General features: G+C 30.8%; 1 long non-coding RNA gene across 1 annotated transcript; it reads left to right on the top strand.

Annotated features, from left to right (window-relative positions):
* Positions 1-5231: 5231 nt before the first annotated feature.
* On the top strand, positions 5232-8565 carry LOC127705851 (uncharacterized). Its single transcript, XR_007984067.1, has 3 exons — positions 5232-5584; positions 7028-7138; positions 7992-8565. It is a non-coding gene; the product is annotated as an uncharacterized LOC127705851 (long non-coding RNA).
* Positions 8566-23743: the final 15178 nt, after the last annotated feature.

Here is a 23743-nt window from a genome sequence, read left to right as displayed (position 1 = left end):
TTTGAATTGTATTCAATAATCAGTGGTGGGTAAGCATGGTTAACAATAGTCATGATAGGCAATGATTGCAATGAAACTTTAAATATATTGAATAGACGGTATTTGTACCTACACTCATGTAGTTGCGAAGAGAAGGATGTCCCATTATGTGATTGTAAGGGATAATACAAATTTAATGCCTTTTAATTCAATTAAATTTTCGGAAATTGTTCTATCTTCCTTGGAAACTCTTATGAACTATTTTGATTACTCCAATTCATCCGACCATTTCAACTGAGGGATTTGCAAAATTTCAAATCCTTCGATGTCTATTGTAATTTGAGAACACTTTTCCCGGTTTTTATTCAACAAATCCAGTCTATTACCTTACAGATTGAAAAACAAACGATTATTTCACAGTCCATGGTTTTACAAGTGAGACCAGTTGTTAAGTAAAAAATTTAAGTGAGGTACTTAAACTCAACTTTCAAGTCCCGCTGTTGCTCTTATGTTTATGGAAACTTTAAAGAGATATATCTTCAGGTACCTTATCTACACTAAGAAAATCTGTTTGTATTGGAATAATATGAATAAAAAGAGTAATGGGACATACGTCTAACAAAGATTTGATTTTTGATTTTTGGTGTTTTAACGCCACTTTTAAGCACCGCTTTTGGGCTATTTCGTGGCGGCCAGTTTTTATTGGGGGAAGCTGGAGTGCCCGGAGAAAACCACCGACCTTCGATAGGAAAACTGACAATCCTAGTCAATTAAGATTGAAGTCGAGTGCACCGTCTAACAAAGGGATGTCGGGTATACGTCAATGAAACAAAGTATCCAACGACATAAACACTGTCTTACTAACATCTACTAGAGGTTATCATTCAGTCTTCAACATTAGACAGACAGTTGTTTATACAATGTGACAAGTTCTAAATCTCGGCCAGAATCTATAAAAAGCGTGAATAAATAAAACAACAACAAAAAAATAAAATATGCACCACACTTAATTTTCCAAATATAAAAAAAAAAAAAATAATACATGTATGTCCTATTTTTATAATACATCATATGAGTTTTTAAAATAAATCACATTTTGACCTCTAGATATCATGATTTAGTGTTGTTGCTTTGCTGTCTTATATACGTGTACCCACACATTATTATCATGGAAAGAGGTTTAGGTAACACATCTAAAAATAACCAATACGTAAGATTCTGTACATGTATTCTTGCGTAATTTTATACAATGTAAGAATGCAATAGATTGAAGGAAAAACTATATAATGATCTACAGATTTATAATGTATCAAAATGTCAGCTTTGGCTATTCGTGTAAGTGTATACAATGAAATATCTTGATGCCATTTTAGATTTTAAGTTCTTGTTCGGAAAATTCCATAAAGTAATTTTTGAATTTATTTGTTAGAGACTTTATCAGCATCATATCTATCAACAGCATGCATGACATTCAAAATTTCGGAACATTCGGCACTCTCCGATTCATTTGTTCTATTCATTTCTCTTCAAATAAAGTCAACTTTTATTGACAATTCAGACAAAATGTCTTTTCATTTCGCTAACTAGCTTTTTGTCAATTTTTGTACCATAGCCCACAACGAAGTCCACGTAATGTTTGCAGTTGATAGAAACAAGAACATTCAGGTGGTTTGTAAGTGTCGGTACAATAAATGACAGGAGGGTTTGGTTTGATCTGTCAGGTGCTGCGGGATTTTTTTTACTAAGTACATTTTGATGATACTGCTAGTATATGTATATATAGCAAATTTTGTTTGTGAAATTGACATTAAAAAAAATTACATTCGTAATTGCATCCATAACAAAGAGTTTCAGTTCCTTTACTCATTAGTACTTTTTGTACGATGGGATGAGGTAAAGCACATTTTGTCCAACCAGTCTAACTGCACAGATTTTAAAACATTGAAAAGGAAAATTTGTGATTCCAGAGTACATTTTTTCGTTTTATAGAAAACTTCAAAAATAGAATAATATTTCCTTTTAGACTCATATTCGTGACATACGATAATTTGCTAGTCTTATGATCGAAGTATTAATAAAAAAAACTATTTTGTAAATCCGATAAACTCTCTAAAAAGGCCATCTTCTAAAAAATTTAAAAGTCTATCATGTTGTCACGATCAGATACAAAATGATGTAACGGTAAAGTGATTGATAAGTTGGCATATGAAAATAGATAAAGACACAAAGATAAAAGATTATTCAATGCGTGGAAAGTGCTAAACAATAAAACGTTGGATTGGTGTTCTGTCTAACGTTTTCACAAAAATATCAAGGGAAAAGATGATCAGAAGATCCGAGAGATAAAGTTGTAAACATGGGGTAATGTATATTTTCGATCTCTTTTCTTCTGGAATATAAAAAAAAAAACAACAGCAGTATATATACCGCTGTTAAAAGTCATGAATCAATTAAAAGAAAACAAATTCGGGTTGCAAACTAAAACCGAGGGAAACACATCAACTATAAGAGGAAAACAACGGAACAACAGAAACACTGAACTGCAACAAAAACAAACGCCAACATACATAGAAACGGACTATTTGATAACAACTGCCATATTCCTGAAATGGTACAGGACATTTTAAGAAAAAATGGTGTGTTGAACCTGGTTTTATGGCTAGACAAACCTCCAGTTTATATTGCAATGATAAAAATACAGCTAAAATGACAATATTACGTGACAGGTATACAGTAATAACAAACACAAGAACACTCAAAACAGAGTAATGCATAAATAAATAATATAATAGTACATTACAACATGTAAACCTCAGAATAACAACGGACATCTCCCTTTAACGACAGCACAGGACATCACAAACTGTGCGTCACATGAATGGATCAACGCCACAAAAAAGACATATTTTTGTTATGTATATATAATCTTGAGATTCATAGAACTATATGGAACGAGATCCAAAAATTCACATTTATTTTCACAATCCTAGTCTTAATAATTATTATGATTATGACGGTCTTGAAACTTAAATATATGAAATTAAATTAAACCTAGGTTTTAGCACAATGGTTATTTTTTTCATAATTTATTCATACATTGTACTTTGTACTAATGTATCAAACAAATTTTAAGGAGAATAACGACCTATGAATCTGCTCCAAAACACATACTTACATTTATAAACGAAATTTCATAACTAGGACGCTTACGTTGTGATTTATAACCACAGTAGGTGGACGAAACTGTGTTGTGACTGATTTCTAGCTCTAGCTTTTTAGATTCTAGTATCGTAGAAGTAAACGTTGCTTAGCATTGAAAATAACTATTCATAAAATGTCAAAATGCCTGTAAAGGATTCCTTCATTGCTTACTGTATTCTCATTGAATATCCTGCATTTATCCTGTATTTATCATGTTTTCTAATTAAATAAAGCCATATTCCATGAAGGAACATGTTTAAATCAGTTTAAGCTTTAATTTAGCATTTATCTTCAAAAATAGATGTATACTATATCAGACTAACTCCCTCAGGTTTTTATCTTAATATATTTAATGTATAGTAATTATCTTTGATCGGCGTTCCTTTGTCTATCAGCAAATGATGTGTAAGAAGTATGGATAAGCACATTGTAAGTTTCATTTGATATATTTTCTGATATTATTCATTATTTATACCCAGAAGACAAGAAACAAAATTATACTAAAAGTCTATTTTGTGTAAATTTTGTTATTTTTTCACAACCTAAAAGACATCTCTCCTAAACCGTCGGTACATACATGTAAGAGAGTAGTAGTAGTTGTGTTTGTTGTAGGGGATGGGTAGCAGCAAATGTTGTTTTTGAATTTCATTTTTTTAATTGAAAACAAGAAATTTAAAACAAACTTCTGAGTTCCCATACCTTTGATTATAAATATTATACACCAGATCACCTCCAGTAGAAGCACCAAATACAAAAGGACATTAACAGAATTGCAAAAACAAGCTACTTTTACTATAGTTAATTTTGTCTTCGGGACTTGACACATTACTTTGCGTACAATCTAATTCATTATGAAAACTTAAAATAAAACAGAGGCGAAAGATAGCAAAGGGTTAATTAGCCTCATTAATTGAAAACGGACCGACAATGCCATGTCAAACAACAAAACGACCTTAAGACACACAACAGTCTACAAAACACAACATGTACCATTTTAATAATGACACTAGCAGAAGTGGGTAGATTTTGAAATCGCTGCAGCCGGTGAACAAAACATTTTATTGTCAACAATTTAGCATTGTTTGATGAAAGTTAAGAGTTTATTGCAGACTAAAAATAACTAATTTAACTGTGAAATATATTTTACCGATATATAAATAAATACATTCACTTCTGAGGTTTAAGCCTTCGACAGAAACAATTAAATATTTCGGGGTTTTAAAGTACTTATCTCTTTTCACTACCCTAATTAGTGAGTTAGCCAGAGCTAAATGATAGAAAGTAGACAAAAAATTGCTGTCAACATTAAAAATATTGGTATTAGAAAAAAAAAATATTTATGTTATAAATCATGCCGTTAGTTTTCTCTTTTGAATTGGTTTATATTTTGTCACGTCGCCTAATATGACTGACTACCCAGCAAACACACAACATTTTAAAAACATTTTTTAAATGTTATATGAACGTCTCTCACAAAAATATTTCAATAAGATATCATTTAAACATCAAAAAAATGTTTTTTTTATTGTTTTTGAAATGTTTTATTTCTAACATTTAAGTAAAATGTTTTTATACAACATTAACAAAATGTTATTTGCTTATATCTTTTATACATGTTCTCAAACATTATTCTAAAATATCCCGTAGATATTTTATAATATAAAATAAAAATACTATTTTCTTCAATTGGTATTTCATATTGTTACAACATTTAAAGTAAATATTTTCCAAATATCCAAAAAACATACTGCAAAAAATATTTTACAGAAAATATAGTTTTGCTATTTGCATAAAATGTTTTATAACGTAAAACTAAAATGTTTTACATAAAACATCTGAAAAATATCTGCTAAATGTTTTCTATAAAATATTTTGACATACACATTATTTAATAGTCTTACTGATATTTTATTCAACATTTTACGGATATAAACATAACATTTTATTTAAACTTTATTCAAAACCCCACAAACAAAATTTTGTGGAATTAGCTTGGTTTTTCTTCAGGATAAGATATATTACTACATTTCATCAGTATCATGACAAGCAAGATACTATACCGTTGAAATCCTTGATATCTTGAAGTCAGATTTTATTCCTTCTTATATTAAAATTCAAAAGAGTCAACATTAAATTAAGCAATAATGTATTAATAAACAATCACCTTTCTTTAATGTTTATTCATTTCGTTCGTGTATATTTTAGAAATTAAGAAATGAAAACTGTAACTGTACTAAGTTCCATTTTCGTATCGTTTATATGCATTACGGAAAACCGACCTTTTCCGGAATCGACTTTTGTTTTATCACCGGAAATGATATTAAATTTTGAAATTTGAAACGAAGACAGGATATCAACAAAGAGAGCCAAGAAAATTGTTTGTTACGCGATATATACTCACTTGGTAAGAATGAATAATCTCTTAAGATGAAACCTGTGCGTTCATTTTGTGTTTTCAATCATTATTGGAACCAATACATCTGTATCTAGAGGTGCGGATCAAGGTTTTGAAAAAAGGGGGGCCCCTGCCCAAGGCAAGCAAACGTTTGGAGTGATACTTGTAAATAGTCTATGCAGTTATCTTATATGTAGCCCCATAATGGGGTCGGGGCCCCTAAATCCGCCACTGTTCTGGCATCTACGTACACCTATTATGAATTTGTTCATTGATATAAAAATAAGGATATGTGTCTTGTGTGTTTGATTGCCAATACACCTTATCGCTATAATTTGTCCGCCATTACTGGCCATGGACATCACAAAAATTCCCGTAAAATGTTGACGTCATAATAGAAAATATTTGACACCACAATGGAAAGTAATACACCTTATCGCTATTTGTCCGCCATTACTGGACATCACACAACTGTCACAAGTTCCCGTAAAATTTTGACGTCATAATAAAAAATATCTGACGCCACAATGGAAAAGTGATTGTTGTTTGACGTCAAAAGTTCAAGCAGGACAGATTCTCGGGTCAAGCGGAAATAGCGATAAGGTGTATAATTGTATGACGTATGCTGACGTAAAAAGTTCAAGCGGGATAGATTTCCAAATACTGAAATAGCGATAAGGTGTATGAGACAGCTATCCACCAGAATTCAAATGACTTGGATAAAAGAAATTATAGGTCACTGTACGGCTTTCAACACTGAGAAAACCCATACCATATAGTCCACTTTAAAAGGCCTTGACAAACAAATGTTAAATATTTCTCAACACAATTGAAACAAAACAACTAACCGCCTGCACTAAATACACATTATGAAAAACAAATATGACAGACTTAAACCAACAACAACTATTGCAATAACAGACCTGCCAACCTTCACGCTTTATAGGGGATTTCCCCCATGTGAGGTGTTGATCGGAATTTTGAAATTCGTTATTATACAAATTAAACACCTGAAAACAGGCATCCAAATGAGTTAAAAGGGGATTTAAGCACATGCATACTCATTCAAACAATATAGTAGTAGACTAGAAAGTCTTATGACAATATAAGAGGAGCATTTAGTCATCTCGCTCTTGAAATCCCCCATGGAGATTTTGAAAACTTGGCAGGTATGCAATAAGCATGACTCAATACCTTGTTCCAAGGCACACAAACAAGTTACAATAACATTAATATAAGCACCATGTGAATATGGAGATTTTTTTTTCTAGTAAAATCAGTGTATGTATGTATTTGCAAAACAGTAAATTAAATTTCCCTAAACAGCTTAATGAACATCACAAAGACTGTAAGATTTCAGTACAAGCAATATGATATATACTGATACTTAAAGCTATATTTATTGATTCATATACACAATGTACTTACACTGTATCTTTTATTTTTTAACAGGAGCTATAAAAAAAGCCACAAAGGACAAGTTCAATATGCAGGTTTACAATTTGGAAGTGGCACAGGTTCTTTGGAATGTCGACAACCTTTCAGGAGAAATTTGTTTTTGAAGTAAGATTTTCATACAGAATTACTGTTATTCCATATTTAATTCAAATATTTAGCATAAACAATACATTACATTCAAGATTAAGGGCATACAATACTGAAAAGATATCTGGATATTTGAATAAATTATTTTTGTTATGACAAAACTGAAACAAGTTGTTTATTTAAATCAATCTTTTAGTCCAACAGTGTGCTTTCATAAACAACATATTTGCTTTCTTTGAAGTATTTCAAATACATATAAACAACTCATTTAATGACATCTGTGCGTTTCTCGGAAGTTAAGTTATATTATTATCATCTCGCGAAAACAATGCGTAACACTTCAATAAGTTATTATGTGCCTATAGGACTGTATCATATGCCCTTAGATACAAATGACAAATTATAAACTATGTCACTGTACAGAGTTTAACACTTAAAAAGGACAATAAGATGTTTAATGAAGCAGGGATTTTAAAGGCCCCTACATGATACAATGTATTTAATAAATACTAAAACAAAAACAAGAAAAGAACAACCTGATTTTTACAAAACAATAAAAGAAAAAAAAAATATGATAGACAACAATCAACGAGTATAATGAAATAAGACTCTTGACTGGACACATATCTAGTCTAAAGTTTTTTATGTGTTTTCTTTTATAACTGAATGAAGTTCAGCGTAGCATATTGCTTAACACGGTCAGCCATTTATTGTCCCCTTCCGACACACTATCATCGTTATGTGTTTCAAAACTTTAAAGGGGTGGGGATGTACATCTTTCAGGCAATCTGAATCGTTCTCTAATAAAGGAATGTGCAAGAAGTTTATACATAACCCATGTATATGAATGTAAGATTAATTGTTTTTTCAGACGCATGGCACAGCAAGAAAAAGATATAAGTCACTAAAAGACATTCCAAGTGGTTTTGAATAAGACAATTAATTGACTTTTTCAATGTATTCTTAAATAAATCAAATAGTTGATGTAAAATGGTGTTTTGTTCTCATCTCTTAAGCCAATTATCAACAATTATTGACTTAAGATGTAATCCTATTAGAAGTGTTACGTTTGAGTTTAGAAAGAGAAGTTATATTGAAAAATCTGAATTTGGGACATAAGTTTTAGTCTATGTAACTTGAACTTAAAAATGTGTATAATGTTTGCATAATGTCCAATGGCATATATGTCATGCATGTTCAGGTTGACATATGCATGATTTGTATAAGATAGGTAATAAAAGTTGAGAGTGAAAAACTAAACATTATACCATTGTGGTAGGAATGTGGACTTTCTTGCACTGTCTGTCGTCTGTCCACCTATATTTGTCGGATTTTGTCCAACAAATATTTTCATTACTGTTTTTCCCAAAACTGTTGATCAAGATGAGTTCATATTTGTTGAGCTGCTTGATTGTGATGAACTGTGATGTGTGAACATTTTTGTATCTGGCACCTGTTTGCTTATACGTTGTATTTCAAAATGTTGAATTTTTCATTACTTTTATTGGTAATGCTGCTGAACAGAATGCCTTCATATTTGGTAAGTGGCTTGACCATGATGAGTTGTGTCTGCCATTTGGGATGTGTCAAAATTTGTAGATACTTCTTGTTTTTAGATACTTTGAATTGTGAATGTTCATATGCTTAGCAAAACAACTGATTTATTCTTGTTTGTATATAGAATAAATCACTGTGTATAAATTAAACTAATGATTTGTTATTTAAAAAAGCAGGAAACTCAGTCAAAAGTACAGAAATTTTTATATTGATATGATCTAGATATCAACCAAAAACATCTTCTTAAAACATTTTGAAAACATTTTTTGGCACAGTCTCACTTGAAAGGAAACATCCCAAAAAACATTTCTGTAACATTATTTGATATTCATAATGTTTTTCAAACGTTCAGAATATATTTCTAGAAAATATTTTTTAAAAGATTATCAAAATGTTTTATAGGCCATTGGTTTTCACATTATCATGATATTTCTTGACAACATTTTAATTATATTATGCAAATATTTTAGAAAATATATTAGAAAACGTTTTAGAGATATATATTCAACCATACAGTTTATGTTTTTCCCACGTTTTTTGTGATATTTTCATGACATTAGACACAACATTTTCATAACATTTTAGAGATGTTTTTGTGTTTGCTGGGTATGCGGTATGATTTTTTTTCTCTAAAACTGTTGAAGGTCTTACGGTGACTTCACAGTAGTTTGCTAACATCCACACCATTGTGACTCTTAAGAAATGTTGTCTAATTGGTAAGCATACTTCGTCGCCTTATTTTTATGAAGATACAAGTAAAACACTATTGCATTTTACCGTTTCAAAAAAATACTCGGGTTTTCTGACAGAAATCTCGAAGATACAATGTCACATCTTAATTTGTTTGTCTCTAGCGTAGAACATCTACAATGGCCATCTTTGTTGCTATCACGTAAGATAGCTTTAACTACGTTTAAGATATCTCTGGTAAACTCAATTGAAATTAATACATAACCTGTTGAATTTTTGCGATTAAGGGCTCGACAGAGGATATAGAAATGTGTCTTTTGTTAATAAACGTATGTTGACTTTGACATTGTGTAGTTGGAATCTGTTTCAATGATATCTTTACGTATCTCCTCATTAATATGTAGCAAATTCAACACTTTTTTGTGTGATTGAACTTCCTCTTGAATGATGTAAATTTGAATAAATAGATTTTACTCTTAGATACAGGATTTTTTCTTAGTTGTTAATGTGTCTCTCTGATTTTTACAGTGTGTTCTTAACATGTTGTAGTGTTACACAACACTCTGTGTGTGTCTTATCCAGGTCAAGAGCCAGTAATTCAGTGGTTGTCGTTTTTTGCTGTAAATCATACATGTATTTGTTTTTCGTTTATTGTTTTGTACATAAATCAGACCGTTTTAATTGTTTTACATTTGTCATTTGTTGGCCTTTTGTAGCTTACTATGTAGTATTGGATTTGCACGTTGTTGAAGACCGTACGGAGACCTATAGTTGTTAACTTCTATGTCATTTGGTCTCTGATTGAGCGTTGTCTAATTGGCCAAATTTGGGTGTCTGTTTGCTTGTGTGGTGGCTTTGACGGAAAGTGAAAAAAATTAAAATAAAAGAAACAACGACCTGATTTATACTAAAACAATGAACGCAAACACAAATATGGCAGACATTAACCGACGACAACCACTGGATTACGGATATTTTGGTTTTGGACTGGCTGTCAAAATGTAGCGGGATTAAACATGTTTGTAAGTTCTGAAACCCAAAAGACACCGATCTAGGAATATTCATAGTTTCAGGGAGCCCAAATTTGATAAAGTTATAAAACATGTTCTATTAGACTAAACACTAATCTATCAATGCACCTTAAACGGATTTGGTGTAGCGACATCATAAGTAGTTTGAGAAAAGTCATGACCTTGTACATAAAACAAAGTATCGACAGATTGTAAATGTAGGACCCAACCATAAGCATTTAAGGCACATTTGACTGGGTTTTTATTGCCATTCATGAACTATTTGAAATCATTTCCTTCGTTAGGTAAATTATGATTTTCTGGTGCACCTAACAGCTATTAAGTTAATCTGAAATAAACCTGGTATAGTGAACAACACTAGACAATGATCCGATACAGATTGATCATCTCAACCAAATTTGGTTCGCTAGTCTTCTTTTTGACAATATGTAAAAAAGCAAAAAAAAAAAAAAAAAGAAAAAAAAGAACAGTTAAGCTAAATAAAGAAGTAAACAGTATTGAGGTAAAATGCAGAATTAAAGTAACCTGTTAAACCCCTAATTTGCCCTTTTTAACATTGACGGTACCAATTTTTCTGCACCAGTTGCGCATTTTGACAATAAATGTTTCTTCAGTGATGTTTGAGGCCGAATGATTTGAAAATCAAAACAATGAAAGGCTTATAAACCAAAAATCACAAAAAAGTATAACCATAATTGGACAAGGAATCAGAAATGTGCATGAGATATGTTCCTTGATTTAAAGTAATTTTTCAAAATTTTGTAACAACAAATTTAAAGAACACAAAATCCGTATTTAATGCCAGTATCAAAGTTCTGGCTACTGGGCTGGTGATACCCTCGATATGATAACGGTAGACATGAACGTTTGACATCTTCCTCATAAAGCAAGTATCATTATATCTTATTTTCCAATAAATCAACAAATTAACCTGTTTGATTACAAGCATAATTAAATGAATACTAGTAGTACTTAAAAGGACTCCAATCATTTAAGAGACGCATCTGTCAATATTTATAAATTGACTATTAAACAAAAGCTTGATGTAGACAAAAATGTGTTGATGTTTGTGAGTATAAATTAACCTAATATGATTTGTGCGCTTTGCCTGTTAACGTTGAAAATCGGAAGAATTTAATATAACAAACGAGTAAATGTTAATTAAAATTTCCAATCATGATAGTTGTTGTAACCCAGAATAAATTGAGTTTTATAAAACTTTTAACATTGGAAATAACTTGTATATTTAATTGTGAGTGTTAATGTTTGTGATTATAAATTTATCTAATATAATATGTGTGCTTACGACTGCTAACACTGTAACTCGGAAGAATTTGATACTACAAATGAGGAAATGTTGAAAACATGTTTTAATTATAATAACTCGTCGTTACTCAGAATAAATTTAGTTTACGTAGGAAACTTTAGAAAAAAACTTTGAAATTGGAAATAACATGTAAATATGATTGTCTTTCTGTAAGTTGTACTGTTATATTTACTCAACAACGATAAAAATGTTCCTGCAAGTTCATTAGTACAAGTAAATACAAACGTATTTGGAGGCTTAACATTTTCTATAAATATAAGATTAAAAGATATACATTATTATTCATATAGAGCCATGTTCTGTCTAGATAGTTGTTCCAATTACTCACTAATCACTTGATCTATGAGAATAATTACTGACCTAATAATAACTAGCATGTCTCAGACGAAAGTTAATTGTCGGTTTAAAGATTTGTAAGGCATTTTATAATAAAATCACGGAGATATAAGCATCCAAGTACTATAACTGTTATTTTTATGTAAAACATATTTAAATGAAAAATGAGAATACAGGCAACGTATTATTTCTCAATACATATTATTTTAATGTTTTTCAGACTAAGCAATAATTGTGTCATATTCTTGTCCTTTTAAAACTAAATAATCAATCTTAGATTAATGTCGCTCTCGTTTTGTAACGTTTGCCTGCGATAGTGATATTACACTTTAGATTAAATGATGGTTTTGCATTAGCTAATTTGATTTGGATACTTTGTTTGTTTTCTATTGCTTTTCTGTTTTCTCTTGTTTTTGTTTTGCCGCTTATCTTAGTCACGAAGGGATTATCTAGTGGGTTAAAATTACTTCATCATCGGTTTCGTCAGCAATTGCTTAATTCAACTAATAAGAAAATAAAAGAATTCTATTTGAAAATTTGCGGGCATCAATAGGCGATGTGCTGCTCGCAAATTGAGTTAGTTAGTAACCGGATACTTGCAACTATTAAATTAAAAAAATGATGCTTGCAAATTTTAAATGCAGTAGCATCATCACAATTATCATGCAACTGAAAAAAATCATCGTTGAATTATTTATTTCAACATTATGTACACGACGTTTACGCTTGCCCTCACAATTTCAGATAAAACACATAAAGTTATAAAATATACGTGGAAATTGAATAATAAAGAAAAAGTCTGTGTGATTAATTGATAGTTACCAATCAAAAATGTTTCAAATGTTCTTTGTCTTTATGCATACGTAAAGTTGAGAACTATTAGACTCTAACATTGGGTATTCCATTGTTTTCTGTTTTGTTCAAAACCTGTTGCTCAATTTAAATGAATTTAACACATAACGCTATAACTGGATATATTTTACAATTATGTCTTTTTTTGGAATGACATCTTTTTCAACATGCAGAAAAGCTGAGATCACACCAGGTTTATTAGTAGTGGTTCGTAATTTGGTCATTTTGTTGTCTGTTCCTTTTTTGAATTATAGTTTATGATCATTCCTGGTACCTCCTTATCCATATTTAAGAAGAACAGGTATTGCTATTTAGAAAATGGAATGGACACCATGTCAAATATACGTGTATTTTTGTTTTTCTTTTAAGATTTGTATGTTTAGACTTTGAATCAATTGTTTTAGTAACACATTTGAATCTGGAGTAGTAATGCATTATTTATAACTTGCAGCCTGATATATCCAGGATCATCATTGTAAACAACAGTGAAATGGAACGGTGAATTATCATATGAAATAATCAGACTTATATTGAATGCTAAAGATGTGTTGACGTATTGTCCTTGTAAAATAAATGACTTGTAATAAATTTTAAAACATGTAATTATGTAAATTGGTAACAAAGAAAACTTTAATGATTGAGTTGTAAATATTATCAAACGGATAATCTTAATAAAACATATGTAAATTGGTAAGGATGAAAGTTTTAACTATTGAGTTGTAAATACTGTAAACCAATAATCTTTTGTAAGTATTTGAAAAATAATGGATTGTTGTTTCAATGTTTGAAATTTTCATTTCACTTAATCGTTTACAACAAGGATACAGACATCATTAATTGGTCAAACTTTATCAGTATGTCTATGAAGCCAAAAACAAAAGATTTGATTGATTGATTCATGGTTGTTTGCTATAGGTCTACTGGCAAATAATTCATGCATGTTTAGGACGAACAAAAATTTGATGGAGAATTGGTGCATTTGCTGAAAAGATAACACTTACCTAAAGCTGGGTGTTTTAACACTTTTTATGAATTTCCCGCTAACAGGAATCCTACTTTCGCACACTGTCCTGATACCTTACACACTTGAAAAAAATTGACAGTTGTTTTCTATTCGTTTTATGTGTTTGAGCTTTTCATTTTGCCCTTTGATATAGAACTTTCCGTTTTGAATTTTCCTTGGAGATTGTATTTTTGTTATTTTACGTTTTGTGATATTATCGCGTATTGTATTTTGTCTGATTTATATTGAATGTAAAACAGGACTACCATTTTACATCTGTTTCGTTTTTTTTTGTAATGGAATGTTAATTGTTATGCACACTATTATTTTAATCATTGTGTTTAGTTAAAATCAAACAAAAGAACATCGGTCGACTTTAGAATGAAAAAGACATGCTTCCTTTTCTAGTAAATAAATAAGAATAAATGATACGTCACTGAGGCAGCTTCCCAACGACAGATAATAAGAAATCTTGATGTTAGCATAGATACGATCTTCAGCAATAAATTTTTATAGATTAGTTGTCATGCAATACATGTATGTCAATCTGTTAATCAACTCTAGTATATATAGGAAAGGGGCGAATACATTTAACAAAAACTATCAAAGACTTTCCATCAACTTCAAATTCCCTTGCTAACATGATAAGCAAATAAAACAAGAACCAATATATCGCTTCAAAACGACAAATTCTTTCCTGCAAGTTCATTGATACAAGTTAATAGAAATGTATTTAGTGGCTCAACATTTTCAATTAATAAAAGATTAAAATAATCATACATTATTATTCATGTATAGCCATGTTTTCTCTAGATAGTTGTTCCAAATACTCATTAGTCAAGATTACTTGATCTCTGGGAATAATAACAAACCTAATATAAATGGCATATCCAGACGAAAGTAAATGTTCGATTTGAAGATTTACAGACATGGTATAATGAAATTGCAAAGATATAAGCAGCCAACGACTATTACTGTATTGTTAATGTAATTTAATCTGATAAATGAAAAATGGGAATAGGCAACATTATATTTTTCAATACATATCATTTAATATTTTTCAGACCAAGCACTAGTAGTGTTATATTCGAATCGTTTTAATATTAGATAATCAATATTAAATAAATGTCACTTTCGTTTTGTAACGATTGCCTACGACAGTGTAATCACACATCATTAATTTGGATTAAATGATGCTTTTGTATTAGTTAATTTGTGTTGGATATTTGGTTCGTTTTCTCACGCTTTTCCGTTTTGTCTTGTTTTTTTTCCCGGCTTAAATAATCCATGTATGCATTACGTAGTATGTCATAATTCCTTGATCGTCGGTTTTGTCAGCAATTGTTTAACTCAACTGATAAGAAAATGTATTTTATTCCATTGCATGTAAATACTGATCAAGAAAACAACATTTCATTGGTTGAGATTCTCACACGTGACATTGAACAAAACTTCATATTCCCCTCTGAGTATCATATTCCCCTCTGAGTATTATATCCCCCTCTGAACATCGGCATGGACTACCTCGTGCGACGTTACGCGCGGTTAATATTCAAAAGTTTTTGAACGTTTTTTAAAATAGCAATAGCATAGTCAATATTGTGTTCAAAATTAGTAAAAACAAAACAGAGCACAATTTGTCATAAAATAAATAATTGATTTTTGATCGGTCTTTTGTTAATCATTGTTTATGTCGAGTTTGGATACTAAAGCAAGCCGGCCAGAACATTGTATGTAAATTAAATATTTTGTATTCGGAAAGTAAAAAGAGTGTTGGCAGGAAATACAACATTTATTTCCCTTGGCTTAGGGAGATATGAAGATTTGTTCACCCTCGAAAATCATATTTAACCCGGCCATTCCCTCGGGGAATATAAGTTGTCTTGGTTAAACAAATCTTCATATCTCCCTCAAGCTTTTTCGATAAACTTTCATAAGGAACATTTAAAAAAATAATTGAAAAAAATACAGTGATGTATAAATACTTGAGGAGTTTTATGACTTTTAACAGACCTAAAAAGAGAAGCTAACAACGTTACCATCAAATGTCAACTTCGCCTTCGGTGGTTGGAGCTTTAGTTATTTAATTTGAGAAAGGTATGTTTTAAATCATGTCGATGACGAATGAATAAACTCATTATAGGTGCCAGGATTAATGTGTGCTTGACTACGTATAAGGGATTATTGATACTCTCTATAATTGACAGTTGATTGAGGTCCCAATCTTAGGCTAAACAATAAAAATAAAAATATATAAAGTCCGAACCTCTTTTCTTGATAGACTTTCATCAGTAACGGCTAAAATCCTAAATTTAAAAGCCAGGTATTCGATTACGATAAAAGCGTAAGATTGGACAACTTGCAGGAAATTAAGCAGATTATATAATTTATGAGTAATAAATAAGTATCTATGCAAAAATACCCCCCCCCCCCCCCAAAAAAAAAAGAAAAAAAAACAAACAAAAAAAAAAACAAAAAAACAAAACTTACCAGGAATAACTAAACTGCATATTTGCAGACAAACACAAGGTTGTCGATGATAGAAATTTTCAAAAATTACCATGCTTCGAGACTAGATAATTGAGAATGAATGTTACACAAGGGTGCCGGAGAAACGACGCTAAGAAGAAATTCCGCAATGAATAAGCAAATTTTCTTTTCTGTATTACCTTTTCTAATATATTTTGTTATTAATATGACAATAGCTAGAAAGAATTGCAAACTTTATTTAAAAGCTGAACGAGAATTACAATCTGATTCAATTTTGCTAGAGCCAGCTGGACACTTTGTCTGAATGGATCAAAGCTATTCGATCATGCATTCAGAAGTGCATTCAGAAACTACGATGTACTATGAACACACGGGTTAATATATGTCGTTGTTCCAGCAGATAAAACCTCCAATAATATTGTCTTCATATGTAAAAATCATTATTTGGAATAAATAGCAAAACTGGTAATCCTATATATTCTTTAACATCATTTAAAAAGGATGAAATTTTAGAACATCACAAATCTGTCCTTTCTTTTGGTATGTAACCCAGAGAAGACGAAGAAAATCTACCGTCATTATACTGGATACCAACCTTCACAAAACTCTTTATAAAGAACGATGCATAGCTGGATAATCAAGATGTTCGAGTAAACATCTTTCTAAAGTGCTGACTACTATTCTTTCTACAGTAAAAGATGGCCTTCAGAAATATTGTGACGAGATACATTCAACCAGTGGTGTCAACCAGATGTGGATTCTAAAAATTCTAAAGATCTACTGCTAGATCACAATCTCTGCAATTTTGAAACAACATTAAGACTTTGATTTTTCTACGCTTTACACTACTATTCCCCATGCTCAATTGAAAGATCGACTTCACCATCTCATTAAACAGAGCTTTTTCAATACAAATGGAAATTGTAGATATAAATGTCTTGTTTTGGGTTATAATAATACTTATTTTGTGAAGAACTACACTGATTCTATCAGAAAATACACTAAAGATGATATTATAAAAATATTGGAGTAATTGATCGACAATATATTTATTTAGTTTGGAGGATTGATATTTCAACAGACAGTCGGTATTCCATTTGGTACTAATGGTGCACCCCTACTGGCCAATTGTTTTTTGTACTCGTATGAAGCATAATTCATTCAAAACCTTCTAAAAGACAGAAAGAAAAAGCACCTTGCGAAATTATTTAGTTTTACTTTCAGATATATTGATGATGTCCTATCACTGAATAATCCATATTTCAGCCAGTACTTACATCTCATATATCCCAGTAAACTTGAAATTAAGGATACTATTGAAACTAGAAGGACTGCTTAATATCTTGATCTTTTCTTCAATATTGACACAGATGGACGACTTCAGACTAAAATCTATGACAAACGGGGTGATTTCAACTTCCCAATTATCAATTTCCCTTTTCTCAGCAGTAATATATGCTCTGCCCGTCGTATGGTGTTTAAATATCTCAATTGATACGTTATGCTCGTGCATATTCACACTATACGGACTTCATATACAGAAGTGTGCTCCTTACGCAGAAACTGCTCCACCAGAGTTATGAGGAGGAAAGATTAAAATTGACACTCCGTAAATTTTATGGACACCATCACGAATTGGTTGATCAATGCGATGTGTTTGTATCTAAACTAACTAACTACATTTTTACCACGTCTTAGATTGTGGTTTACCATCTACGTCGTCTATTCTGCTTAGTACCGAACTAGACCTATTCCCCAATATGACAGTTTTGCTGAATGTGAATTCGCATTGCAATACGACGTGTCTCGGTATTTATATATCCAACATTCATGTATTTAGTTATGATGTTTCTTTTGTAAGTCCCGTTGGATATTATGTTATGTCTTATATTTGCTGCTGAAGACGACGTGGTTTGGTAGTTATATATTCCGCTTTCGGGCATTTTGTTGTTACTTTCTTATACGTGTGGGTCCGGCGGGTCATTTTGTGCTAAATTGTTGTCTGTTTTTTTCGTTTGTGATTTGAATTCTGTATTTTTGGTATATTTCACATATGTCTTATTTGTCAGTACAGTCGAGTAACTCGTGGTTCGTTTACAGGGTATTTTTATGTTGTTGGTTGTCATGTGTGTTTACTGTTTGGGTCTGTATGATCTTGCCTTATATTACCGATATCTTATTTTTATTTTCTATATGTATGTAAAAGTTAAGATAACAAATCAGCCACTTCATTCATATGATTTTAAGTTTAAAACAACTATATGCACATGATTTTTTTGTTTATACACAGTTTTGATTTAAAAGGAAAACTGTTATGGTTACAAAATACAAATAGTATCACCATTACAAACACAATTCCATTTAAATATTCTTGTCATGGTTAGAAAATTCATAAAATTACACCATTATAAACTCAATCCCAATTTACTATTATTGTACGTGTCTATAAATAAAACAAATCTATTTTATTTTTTAGAAATTTACCTGTGATGATATAAACGTCACAAATAACGTCACCTTTTGTGACGTTGATCCATTCATGTGGATAGCCATAAAACCATGTTCAACCAACAATTTTGTCTTAAAATGTCCCGGATCAAGTCAGGAATATGGCAGTTGTTATCTACAGTTCGTTTCTATGTATGTTGGTGTTTGCTTTTGTAGTAGTTCAGTGTTTCTGTTTTTCCGTTGTTTTCCTCTTATAGTTGATGTGTTTCCCTCGGTTTTAATTAGTTACACGGATTTGTTTTTGCTAAATCGAATTATGACTATTAAACAGCGGTATACAACTGGTGCCTTTATCTCTCATATAAGGGACGTGTTCAAATAATTATCAGTTTCTTGACAAATTTTAATGATTGGTCTGTCAATTTGATATTTATTATATAATGTAGTGTCACCTTTATTCTCATTACTTATAGGTCATAGGTTAGATTTATTTTGCCAACAATTTCTCAATTCACTGATTTTACATTTACTACAATTTACTCTGTTATTCCTACTTCTTCATAAACTCTCGACATATGTTGAGGTCATTTATGTTAAGGTTTTTTGTTTTTTTTTTTTATTTCTCTGTCGTTAATTATGAATTAGTTGTTTTAAACACAGTTTTGACTTTTTCGAAATACTAAGGATTTTCTACCCAAGAAAACCTTTTGGAATTTTGGGTCCTCAATGCTCTTCAACTTCGTACTTTATTTAGTCTTTTTAAACTTTATATTATAGCGTCGCAGGTACGTCTTTTGTAGACGAATCGCTCGTCTAGCTTATACATTTTAAAGCCTGGTATGTATGTATTATGAAGTTTATTTGTTAGTAAACAGTTGGTTTTAAAACTTTCACCGAACCAGAAACATTTGATGACAAACTACAAGATATCATTTACTAGAAATGTTATTTTAATCAAACATTTTTATATTATCATTTCCTAAAATTTCATTGCTAACAAAAACTCAATTATTTACAGATTTTTTTCAACTGTTCATAGATAAATTTGTTCTGTATTATACATGTTATAATTCTTCAAAATCGTCAGGTTAAAGGAATAGTTTACATTAATCATGACGTCCAAAACTTACACTTCCCTTTACCAAACTCTCTTTGCGTTCATTTACAGAGATATAAAATAGGAAAAAATTAACATTATTGTTTTCGTTCACCTTAGACGTTTGTGAAAATAACACTTTAATAGTTTGGTGCGTTTAACGCGACATCCTGGATATATGTTCATACGGAACGCTCATACTCAAAAGTCTGAAAGTCATGAATAACTAAATTTAATATTTGCAGGCTATTTTGACCAAAATGAACCTACAAAATAGCCAAATCTACCAAAAATCCACTTCATTCATGAATGAAATCAACTTGCAATCCCTGCCTTTAAAAAACCTTCTTTGACATTACTACACAAGAGGTAGATGGGATCATACCAACAGATCTGTACTGTAATCCCAAAGACAAACACCAATATCATTTTCCCAGAGTTTCTATCCTTGATCAGTACTGAAAGCATTCCCTATAGCAAATCTAAATAAATTAAGCGGATTTGTACCATCAACAACACCATAACAAAGCAACAACTAGAATTTGGTGACCACCTAACCAACCGTGCTGCAGTAGAGAATAAATTGTAAAATGTTACATTAGCTGAGATTAACTTTAACAATGGAAATGGACAAAGGATTCTATCTGCGCTGACCGGTCATCCGAATATTAATTTTGTCGCTGGATAATAGCAAAAACGGAAAGAAAATGGAAAAAATCCTTTAATTACATATGAAAGGTCGTCATAGAGCTACAAGTCTGAAAGGCTTGCTACTTATAGCCAAATTAAATTTGTTTTCTTAACAAGGCTTATCGTCAGTATGATGTTACAAAATGTTGTCAAAACAGATTTTATTTAATACTACAAACACAAACATTCAACAGCTGTTCCTCTAGGTCGAATTATACCATTTGTTTCTTCTGCAAAGTAAATATGGTATACAGTATGCATGTATCAAACTGCCATTTTACAAACGTGTAAATTGCCACGAAAAGGCTTGAGAAACGGAAGAGACATGCACAAATTTAAAAGTACTGTTACCAGAAGGCATCAGCTATGAATAGAATTTACTTGCAGTGATATGTAAAGCATTGCATGATTGCCCTTAGTTAATGGGACTGACATTATTAACATATATAAAGTGATGTTTGTTATTCTTATTAATACTTCCCTTTATTCATACTAAAATTTAAATGACTTTCTAAATTAATGAATACACAGACATATTGTTTATGATTGCTTGTTTAGCCTGCAGACGCACATTTTACATCAACTACATTTACAAAATTAAGGAATATGTGGTAACCAAAATATTTTTCTTTTTATTTATTATTCAATATTTTTGTTTCTTTTACTTGTTGAAGATATATCGAGATATCTGGATACATTGATAGAACTTTTTCTTAATTTTGTAAATGTATCACCTTTTATCAAAAGATATATATACAGCTTGCTTGGAGATTGATTCTCTGAGGCAAAAACTTCAAAAACAACCTAAGAAGGGAACAGCAAAAGATCAAATCTGAAATCCTTGTGATATCAGAATTACTTTTTCGAGGACAAAACATTTGACTAGATACGTCGACATATTCCTAATCAATGCAGCGTTAAGTTAGACAACATGACATTGCCATACTCATGTATTACAAATATAACGAGTATGTCCAAACAAAAACATGTTCCAGACAAAAGTTAATGATGGCATACCAATTATTTTTCTAAAGCTTTCTATACTTTCTATTCTGTGAAAAGGTCGAAAAGTGTAAATTCCGAAAGCAAAAGTAACAAAAATTGTCATGACTTGATTACTTTTATCAGCATGGAAGTATAGAAACATCGGAGCTTGAAGTTAAAACATCAATAAATGAATACGTCAAACCGTCAACTGCCGATTTATTTCTCGACATTTTTGCCACTTGAGTTGACGTTAAGCAAGTAGCAATTACAATCAATCAGTAGATTTCTGTACAATAAAATGTAAAACATGTTGAATGCTAAAATACGGAAATGTTGATATTCTGATTCTAAACAGTTGATCTATAAGACCACTGGCAAGAAATCTTTTTTGTTATTCAAATTTGCATACCAAGTTATTCTTATTGATAGTCGTCGTTGAAAACATATTTACACATTTTGTCCTGTAAAGCACTATACCAATTAACATTCGATTTGGTCTGTATCATTCTTAGGGTATCAGACATAAAGGATAGAGGATAAATTATGTCTTTAGTCCTGCTAACCCACCAACATGACAATCATGGATAACAATAACAGCTGAAACCTGTAATGTTCTAATTACTTAAAAACAATAATAGATAGAGAAAACCTGACATCTGCTGAAATGCTCAGAATAAAGCTTTTACCTAAGGATTTTCTGTTCGCAGCTTTTGTGCGTACCCTTAACCCTTTCCCCTGCTAGTCGACAATTTTTTAAAAGAAATGGTGTCACATGTGTTGTATCAGTCTCCATGGTACATTCAAATATTTGAGTTGCAGTTAGGTAGTTTGATACGTATTCCTAATTTTATTTGGTACTTTCTTCCAGTTTTCTACAGATCCAGTTGTGTAAATGAAAATATCTTAGATATGTATTTAGGGATACAATATATCTTAACTGTTCTAGATCTTTATTTATTTCATATTCGATATGTTTCAGAGACATATCATTATTTTATAACAGTGTAAAACCTTCACAACTTCTTCTCCTCATTAATTTTTTCTTATTCTATCAAATTGGAAAAATGTTGACAAGTCATTTCATAAACAGCATGTGGTACTAATCAAAATGTTAGAAATGATGTTTACAATGTATAACATTAGCGATTGTATGAAATGGAATATTATATTATAAACAAATACTGAAAAAGAATTTATTAGAAAACTGATTGAACATTTAAATTTCAAATTACGGAAATAATTAGAGGTTTCAAATGAAGTTATGATGAGTTATCACAATCAGTTATCTTTTCTCTTTCTTTTTTTGAATAATGGAATTATTATTTTTTGTAGTCTTTAAAGCATATACACAAAAAATTTAAAAAAAGGATATATTATTTCAAATTTTAAATATATCGAAATATATTCTTTTGTAAAGTTTACAACCTATTATTTATTTATTAACCAGAAACATTAAGATGCATATCAGAAAGTTTTATTTGTGAATTAAAACTATAATGAAACCAGAAGAACTGATTTCTCAACATGGAACAGTTATCAGTTTTTCGGATAGAAACTCACATTACATGTGATTAATCAGCGCCAATTTAAAGTTTATCTGTAATCTATATAAATTTGGGCACATTTTGATAAGCTTATAATTATTTGCAATAATCAATGATTGGTAAAATTACGTTCATTTAATGGTGCATTTGATTCGGTTGAAAGTTTTAACGTTTCAACTCTTTATATTACACTTCCCCATAATTTTATGAAAGAATAGTTTTCCTATTTATTCCAATGGTCGTTTGCAAAATATGATTGCAAATGTATTTGCTGCTATTCATATAAAGCATTTTTTCTCTAATGAAAATGGCAAATATGCTAGATATCATATCTAGATGTGTGATGAGATGATAAAAGTTGTAAATGTTTTCCATGACAACAATTATGTACGTTTTGGCAATACATTTTATCGACAGGTTGTAGGTATTCCTATGGGCACCAATTGTGCTCCTTTAATAGCTGACTTGCTCCTGTACTGTTTTGAATCACAGTTTATGGCCAAACTCAGTAAAAACCCATCTAAATTCCATTTGATTGATAAATCCAACAACACTTACGTTATATTGATGAT

The sequence above is a fragment of the Mytilus californianus genome, unplaced genomic scaffold (assembly GCF_021869535.1).
Source record: "Mytilus californianus isolate M0D057914Y unplaced genomic scaffold, xbMytCali1.0.p SCAF_6, whole genome shotgun sequence".
In the NCBI taxonomy this organism is placed as follows: domain Eukaryota; kingdom Metazoa; phylum Mollusca; class Bivalvia; order Mytilida; family Mytilidae; genus Mytilus; species Mytilus californianus.
The sequence above is the reverse complement of the archived record's forward strand: the minus strand, read 5'-3'. Positions and strand labels throughout refer to the sequence as shown.